This window comes from Prionailurus viverrinus, chromosome A1, assembly GCF_022837055.1.
Source record: "Prionailurus viverrinus isolate Anna chromosome A1, UM_Priviv_1.0, whole genome shotgun sequence".
Lineage (NCBI taxonomy): Eukaryota > Metazoa > Chordata > Mammalia > Carnivora > Felidae > Prionailurus > Prionailurus viverrinus.
This window is the reverse complement of record NC_062561.1, coordinates 113,047,292-113,056,371: the sequence shown is the minus strand read 5'-3', so window position 1 is coordinate 113,056,371 and position 9,080 is coordinate 113,047,292. Positions and strand designations below refer to the sequence as shown.

Sequence of the window (9,080 nt, the reverse complement as noted above, 5' to 3'; positions counted from 1 at the left end):
GGCAGGAAGCAACCTCATGGGTGAGAACAGTGGGGGAAGAAATTGCAATAATCTTTGCAAGGATAAAAGTTATGGTGGAGAAAGAGAGAAGTGGGTCTAGGACACCTGCGGGGGTGGAGCGGGCAGGACTTACTGATGATTGGTTGGGAGACTGAGGGTAAAGGAGAAATCAACAGTGAGCCTTAAACCCATGGGGATATGCTGTTATCACTGACTGAGGTAGGGAAAACTGGCAGTGGACCATGTTCTTTCTTAGGAGAGAGGTCAAGAATTCAGTTTGAGCTAGAGACAGTCTAAGATACACGTTTGATGTCCAATGGTCAGATTTATGAGCTGAGGAAATCTGTAATTTCAAAGGACAAAGAAATTATAGCCTCTTCTCAGATCTTCTTCATGATTCCTGACCCACTGGGGACTGGAGGCAGGCAGAGGGAAGGAACTGGAGTTAGTCTAGTCTGGTATTCTTTGCCCAAGGGAAGATTTTTAATACGTTCAAACTCTCAGCTCTCCATCTCTGAACACTTCTCTCCCCCAGGGTGGTGGGAACCCATGGTGCTCTCCCAACTGTGCCTGGAAGCAGGCTTTGTATTTTGTGGCATCCTCTACTTCCTGTAAACTCTATAGCAATGCGCCTTATTCACAAGGCCTTGTCCCTGCCTGCCTTGCTGGCATTGACTATGACCCTGGCAGCCAGTGTGGCTTGGTGAGAGCTTGGTGAAGGCTCTGAGACTCCCTGGCAGACTTGGCCTCATGCGAGCTGGCCCTGTACACCCATCTGCGTGTCGGCCATGTGCTCCTCCCCAATTCCTGGTCCAAATACCCACCTTGGCTCTGTGGATGTTTACTAGCTCCCTATCCAGCCATGACCCGTGGACACATGGCCAACATGTGGGGATTTCTGAGTTGCATCCTCACTAAGTGGGAACTGGGGATCGCTTTAGAGAGCTACCATCCAGCCTATCGCCGCCTGACCGTGCCATACTGCTGGCTTTACTCTTATGTTCATCCACCATCTGCTCCCACCACCAAGGCTGGCACAAAGGCTAACTAGGTGATGTTCTCCATTCAGAGCCTCCAAAGTAAAATGCGCAAGGACTCTCAGCATTGCCCTCAAAAGTGACAACACACCTCCCTCTGCCTAAGTGGAGAGGGAAGACCAGCATCCCTGTGTCTCCCTCTGCCTCTTCTGCCCCACCTTCTTTCCCCTGCAATCCTTCAATACCAGAAGAGGTGGGCTTCCAACTTTCATTCTTCTTGGTCCATGCCTCTCCTGCCCCGGGGCAGCAAGCTTCACAGTCCAGCCAGCAAAGTCAGGGGGCAATCTTCTCTTTACATACTGAATCCTAATATGTTGAAAGATACAAAAATTCCTTCTGGTCTCACTGCTAAACCTTGATGGCTGAGGGAGTGTGAGAAGTGGTGATATGAGAGGCACCTGGGTGGCTGTTGGTTGAATGCCCGACTTAGGCTTGGGTCATGATTTCATGGTTCGTGAGTTCAAGCCCCGCATCGGGGTCTGTGCTGACAGTTCAGAGCCTGGAGCCTGTTTTAGATTCTGTGTCTCCCTCTCTCTCTGCCCCTCCCCTGCTCGCTCTCTCTCTCTCTCTCTCTCTCTCTCAAAAACATATAAACATTAAAAAAATGTTTTTTTAATTAAAAAAAAGAAGTGGTGATATGATCCTTCACAGAGAGGCAGAATCTGGGCATATTTAAATATATTACACTTGTAAAATTTTTTTTTAATATTTATTCATTTTTGAGAGACAGAGAGAGACAGAGCATGAGTGGGGAAGAGGCAGAGAGAGGGAGACACAGAATCTGAAACAGGCTCCAGGCTCTGAGCTGTCAGCCCAGAGCCCGATGTGGGGCTCAAACCCAGGCACCAAGAGATGATAACCTGACCCAAAGTTGGATGCTCAACTGACTGAGCCACCTAGGTGCCCTAAATATACTACACTTGTAATGCAAATTTGTAGTTTGTAGCTCAGTGAAGCTGTCAGTAATAGAGGTAGAATTTGAGAATCATCAGCATGTGGATGGGGCAAAGCCAGGACTTAGGGAGACATCTCAGTCATGATAAAGGAGAGTTGAGAGCCCAGAATGAGTACCGGGGCAACCCCGTATGGAGACGCTGAAAAGGAGGGAAGGAGCCAGCAAAGGATACAGAGAGATGGTGTATGAAGTAGGGAGAAGAGTATGTGGTGCCACTGAGGCCAAGAGAGGAGCAGGTTTCCAGAGGAAGGGAGCACTCAGGGGAATCAAAAGTTCCCAGGAGGTCAAGACTGTAAAAGGAACCTAACCCACACTCTGAGCCTGCCCCTGCCCTGCCACAAACTCTCCACTCTTCCTTAGAAGGATAATGAGGACAAATGGAAATTAATAACAGTAATAAAAAATAATAATAATATGCCATGTAAAAGGACCAGTGGTAATAAAGCTTCATAAAATCATGGCACCATTTTTAATTAATACGATGCTTTATTCAGAGAGTGCTGTGCTGTTTGAGGCAGACGGAAACCCCATTGGGATGACTGAGGTAATGAGCACTGGCGAGTGGGGATCCCCTGCTGTTACTGAGAACTTTTAGAAGTACTCCACAGGATCCTTCAGTTGGTTTCTGATGAAGCATCATGGGAAGCTGAGTAACGGTTTCTTTCTTTGTTTTGCTTATCTTTTTCTGAAACCAACTTGAAAAACACATTCTTTCAGATGGACACCAAAGCACATGCTTTTGTGGGTGGGGCCCTTCTGGGTGCTATGCTTGGCGTCCCTGGTGTTGTGCAGACGCAGAGGTATAGCCAGAGGTGGAGCCTCCTTTCCCACCAAAAGGAGCTGTGAAGTAAACCCTTGGGGTGTGCATGATATCCCTACTCACCATGGTTCTGAGTTCCCGCAGCCCTACCGCTCCTCCCCTGACCTTCGCTTTCAGTTGTGACTATGCACAGTAGGAACTTTATTCATTTTCTCTATCCCATTTTACCTATTTCATCAAACTGGATTATCTACACCATGGAAATAATAATTCCTGAATGGTGTTTGAGTGCAGAGTTTGAATCATCTATTTAATTTACTGGTCAGCCTCTGCAGCACAAACGGTAATGCAAAGAGAGTGGGTTGGATCCTGGCTGTTCCTCTCGCTAGGTGAATGACCTCGGAGGTCTAAGTAATATAGTACTATCGGGAATGGTGGTGGGAAGCCTGGCCGCTAACTTGGGCTGGGTTTCTAGAACCTCTCACTAGTCATGGAGGGAGAGCAGAGCTTTCCCTCTGGGGAAAAAGACTGAGGCAGGAACTAAAAAGAGAGTCTTGTTGAAGAGCTTTATCTAAGGGAGCAGGATAGAAAGGTAGAAACAGAAGCCAATAGTTTGCGTTTAGGGCCAACTAGAGAGTTAACCAATCAGCGGGGGTGTGCAAGAAGTAGATCCCCCTACAATCCTGAAATGCTGGTACACAGAACCCCGCCTCCTTTGCGATGGAGACCAGAGAGGGCCTCTGTGCTGGCTGATGTCCAGCTTCCCAGATAAGAGGGAGACCTGGGTCCGGAGCTAAGGTGAGATTCCAAATCAAGTAGCTCTCAGCCCTGCTGACTGCATTATCCCTGAACAAACGACCCACCCTCTCAGCTGCTAGAGAAAAAGTATACATCTAAATTTGTCTCCTATTTGTGTTAAGGACAGAAAGAAATCGCAATGGTTGCCACAGGCTCTGTTGGGACCCATCTCGTTCAGGTTATCTTTCCGAACGACTGTTCATATGTATCAGCAAAGCAAAACATTGCCAGATATGTAAAACCTCAGCAGTTTAGAACATTCAGAGTGAATAACCCAGGGTAAAAAAATAAATAAATAAATACATAAAAGAGCTTCTCTTTCCTCTGTTTCTCCTTTCTCTTCTCTTTCTCTCTCTCACTATATATATATATATATATATATATATATATATATATGTATGTATAATTCTTATTCTTGCATTGATAAGACGAGAAGACGAGAGCAGGCAAATGGCAAGAAAGATAAGAAATATAACTGCACAACTGAAAAGAAAAACAGAATCCCAGTCACACTAAGCATGGATAGCTTCCATCTTGCTTTTTGATGCCAGACTCCAATAAAAGGAATCTGCACTCTTTGCAGAAATGGCTGATTCCAGGACTGGCACAGCAAAGTGACAACATGAGCCTGGAACATCTTGTGGTGCCAGAAAGTAACATGGTGCTCACAAAACAGAACCAAAAAAGGCACAACGGTGGAGTCGAAAAGGACACAGAGGACAAATGAAACAACTCCCGATTACCAAAGCTGGAAAAATCCAAGTAACAAAATAAAGCAGTAATGGATTGCAACCCGAAATGGAAAACAAATTCTGATGAGTCTATACTGAATTAAATAAATAACTGAATCAATCAATAAATGAGGAGACAAATGTCCCAGGCAGAATAACCCCAAGTAATTTATGCAGATACTCAGTCCTCAAGGAAGTGAACATAACTCCCCACTCTTTATCTGTATGGTGACTTTTTCCCCAAAGAGTACAGTATGGAAGGAGGGGAAAAGAGAAATCTACAGGTGGTTTCTGCCAGAGGATGAAGGTCATCGACAAGGATAAGTCACGCTGATGCTCTGATACAATGTGATGAAAATAAAACTTGACTTCTGTGGTCTTCCTCCCTAACCTCAGTTTAATCATGAGAACATCAAGCAAATCCCAAAGTGTGAGACATTGTACAAAATACCTAACGAGTACTCCTCAAAACCATCAAGGTCATTAAAAACAAAGAAAAGCCTGAGAAACGGTCACAGCTAAGAGGAACCTAAAGAGACATAATGACTAAATGTAATGAGGTGTTCTGGATGGGATCTTAGAACAGAAGAGGACATTAAGTGAAAACTAAGGAAATCTGAATAAAATATGGACTTTAGTTAAAAATAATGTACCAAGGGGCACCTGGGTGGCTCAGTCAGTTAAGCATCAGACTTTAGCACAGGTCACGATCTCACAGTTTGTGAGTTCGAGCCCCACATCGGGCTCTGCACTGACAGCTCAGGGCCTGGAGCCTGCTTTCGTTTCTGTACCTCCCTCTCTCTCTGCCCCTCCACCACTTGTGCTCTGTCTCTCTCTCTCTCTCTCTCTCTCTCTCTCTCTCTCTCTCAAAAACAAATAAATAAACTTATTTTAAAAACCCCACAATGTTATCAATATTGGTTCATTAACTGTAACAAATGTATCGTGTATATATAACAAATGTTAAAATGTTAACAACAGGGAAACTAGATGTGGGTATATGAGAAGTTTCTGTAGTACGTCAACAATTGTCTTTTAATCTTAAACTGTTCTAAGGTAAAAACTTTAATAAAATTCAAAAAAGAAGACCAAAAGACACTGGTGAAATATGGCAGAGTGTAGGCTGCCTTTAAGGTCTGGCAGTGGGTGTCAGATTTTGGAGAAACAGAGGCTGGATGGCTGTGTCCAGGACAGAAAAACTTTAGTAGAAGTGAACGTTTCACTGGAATTTTCAATTCATTTAATTTTAGTGGAAAATGCAAGGCCATTTTGTGTGTCTTTGCCATTTGTATATACCATCTTTCTTCCACATTTTCATTAAAAAATGGTGCAGGGTGGCCCTCATGAGCTTGTTACACGCTTTTTGGGATGCATATTAAAATTTAAAAATATTAAAATGGAAATATGCATTGGTGGGAACAAAAACACTCAGTAGAGGTGGTTAAAAACAGAATGGATTCTGCAGATAACTGAACTGGTAATTAAAAGACCCAATCCAGAAGACCCCCCAGAAATCCGAAGTAAAAAACAATGATAAGAAATTCAAGGGGAAAACAAAGCCATGGAAAATAAGCTTAGAAGATTTCAACCTGTGTACAATAGAAATTACAGAAGGGGAAAAAAGAGAAGTGGAGATCAAAGAACAAATAGGAAAATATTTTTATGGGAGAAAGACTGTGATCTTAAGATTAAATGGGCTATGTGCTGATCAGGGATAAAAACAGAATAGCCACAACTAGACAAATTCTGGCAAAACTTCTGAGTTTCAAGGATGAAGATCATGCAGGTAGAAACCAAAGGGTTTCCCAAAACGATTTCCTACAGAGGAAAAAATAATGGGAACTTCATCAAAGAAGAAACCAAAATTGGGGCACCTGTGTGGCTCCATCGGTTGAGTGTCTGACTTCAGCTCAGGTCATGATCTCATTCATGGTTCATGGGTCAAGCCCCGCGTCCAGCTCTGTGCCGACAGCTCAGAGCCTGGAGCCTGCTTTGAATTCTGTGTCTCCCTTTCTCTCTGCCCCTCCCCTGCTCACACTCTATCACTGTCTCTCTTTCTCTCAAAAACAAACATTAAAAATTTCTTTAAAAAAAAAAAGAAACCAAAATTGAAATTATAGACTGTTAAGAAATCAATGCGAGTGAGCTAACCACATACCAAAATCTACGCGATGCTGCCCAGGCTGTGCTCAAAAGAAGGTGGCCCCTAATCTGGGAATAGCTGTGTAATCCTAGGAAAGTTGCTTAACTTTTTAAAGCTTCAATCCCTCATCTTTAAATAATTATATGGACTGCTTCCATAGTGCTGATCACGTGCCGGACTCTGTTCTAGGGGCTCTAAGAACTAATTTATTCATCCCCCACAACAGACCTGTAATGTGGATTATATGATTATCCCATTTTATAGCCAAGGAAATTGAAGCGCCGAGAAGTCACGTGCATGAAGCCACAGAGTTAGAAGTGGCAGCAACCATCTAGCTCAAGTCTGCACTCACCACCACTAAGCTACAAATATTTCTTAGGAAGCCGCAGACGGTATTGTGAGAATTCAGTGGGATAATGCAAATAAAGCATGTTGCGCTCTGCTTGCCACACGGTGTAGTCAGTAACTGATGCTAATATTTGTTTAAACACTGAAGCAAACATACGACTCAAGAAGCTAGAAGAGGAACAAGAAGATAAATCTAGGGGGTGGCCTGACTGGGTCAGTCAGTAGAGCATGCGACGCTTGATCTCGGGGTCATGAGTTCCAGCCCCACGTTGGGCACAGAGATTACTAAAAAATAAAAATAAAAAACAATCTAGGAAATCCAAATCACCTAAGAAGGAATGCACGTGCATAAAATGCCAAATTGGAAAGATGAGGAAAATCATATCCAGAAATGATCAATAAAAAGCATAACCTAAATATCTGAAAATAATCAAATATACACATTTCTTACAAGTTTCATCAAAGAGAAAATGTGGGTAAAATGCACAATCTTACTACTTTGTTAGCATTATTCAGGGATCATTTTCCAGGAAAACACACACAGAAAACTAAGAAGGAGAAAACCTAAAATAGCACTAAAAAGAAAAAAGCATAAAATTCCAAAAAATTACCGCCCGAAAGCCATCAGATGCACGTCTTCTGGACAAGTTTATCAGAACTCAATTCATTCGGCAAAATTTTTTTTTTTTTAAAGAAACCTCGTTTTCCATCAAGCTTATTTCCGTTTTCTACTTAAGAGTCTGGAAAAACAGCTTAAGACCACTCAGTGGTTGCTCCCACGCATTAACCGCGGGCCAGTCCTCAGTGGCGGCGGGCGGGGGGGGGGCACCCAGGCTTCCGCGGGGTGGGCTGCACCAGCACCGAGGCACCGCTCACCTTCAGACCAGCCTGCCGTGTGGGGGTGAGAAGCAGTAAATTGGGGCACTGGAGCAGTCCATGCACCCTGACGTGCCTCCCAGGTCAATCCCTGTCAGCAGCGGCCTGTTCTTCCAGGGACCTCCTAGCGGTCGGGGTTAGGCGTGACCTCTCGCCAGTTCCTGGGGAAGAGCACCGCACATGCGCAGAACTGCCTGCGCCAGCATCCACCGCGTCAGAGCCGCTGAGGGAGCAGCCTGGTTACTGCAGGGGATGGCAGAGGAGAGTCTGTGTTACACAGAGTGATGGTAGACAGGTTAACATAAGAGGCCTCCATCAGAGGCTGGGGTCACCCCCGGGGTCACTAGGCGCCCGAAGCCATGGCTCCAGGATCTGGGTGAGGCTGAGGTCACCCCCCCGGGATCACTAGGCGCCCGAAGCCATGGCTCCTGGATGTGGGGTGAGGCTGAGGTCACCCCCGGGGATCATTGGTGAAGGTTCCAGGAGCAAAGTGACCAGCACCAGGAGTGGCTCCAGTGGCAGCAGCAAACTTGAGGATAGCTTGCTGGTCAGTATTCTGGGAGGACAGGACTCTGACATCAGCCGGGTTGTCAATGGCACCAATGGCACAAGCTGCTAGTAGAAACCTCCCAGGTTCTCTTCAGATTCATGACATATATGTTGTAACTTTTCCTATTGCAAATGCACTGTTCCACTTGGAAGTCAACTTTGGTGCCACCTAAGTGGGTTCCTGCTGCAAGGAATTTGAGGACATCCTCCCCTTCATTCGCAGGACATCAAGTGCTCTGGACATTGTGAAAGTTTCCCTTCAAGTTACGACAGGTACCCAGAACAATGCCGTATAGGTGGGTCAGCAGAAATACAGATTGATATATGGCATAGGCCATGAGAGCACAGGCTCTAGGATTAGATAAATCCAGTTCAAATTGTTAGCTGTGTGATTAAGGGGACCCTCTTAGCCCTCCTGAGCTTCAATTTCCTGAGCTTCAACATCTATAAAGTGAGGCTAATAAAGACTGGAGAGGGCTGAGTGCGTTAATACATATGAGGTGTTTAATATATTACCTTGCATATAGTAAGGGTTCAACAAATGGTAGTGCCTTCCCCAATGTGGCCCAAAACAGGAGTTCTCATCCTTTTTTTAAATTTTTTATTATTATTATTTTTTAATGTTTATTTTTGAGAGAGAGAGGGAGACACAGAATCCGAAGCAGGCTCCAGGCTCTGAGCTGTCAGCACAGAGCCCGACGCGGGGCTCGAACTCACCAATGATGAGATGGTGACCTGAGCGACAGTTGAACGCGCAACAGACAGAGCCACCCAGGCGCCCCTTTCATACCTTTCTTTAGTAGATGAACACCAGTAAATTGTCCACAGCAAAGCGGGGGTGGGGTCCCACAGACTCTTAAGAAACACAGGGGCAGGTTTCAGG

General features: G+C 44.9%; 1 pseudogene; it reads right to left on the bottom strand.

Moving 5' to 3' along the window:
* Positions 1–7,785: 7,785 nt before the first annotated feature.
* LOC125164264 (40S ribosomal protein SA-like) lies at positions 7,786–8,441 on the bottom strand (annotated as a pseudogene).
* Positions 8,442–9,080: the final 639 nt, after the last annotated feature.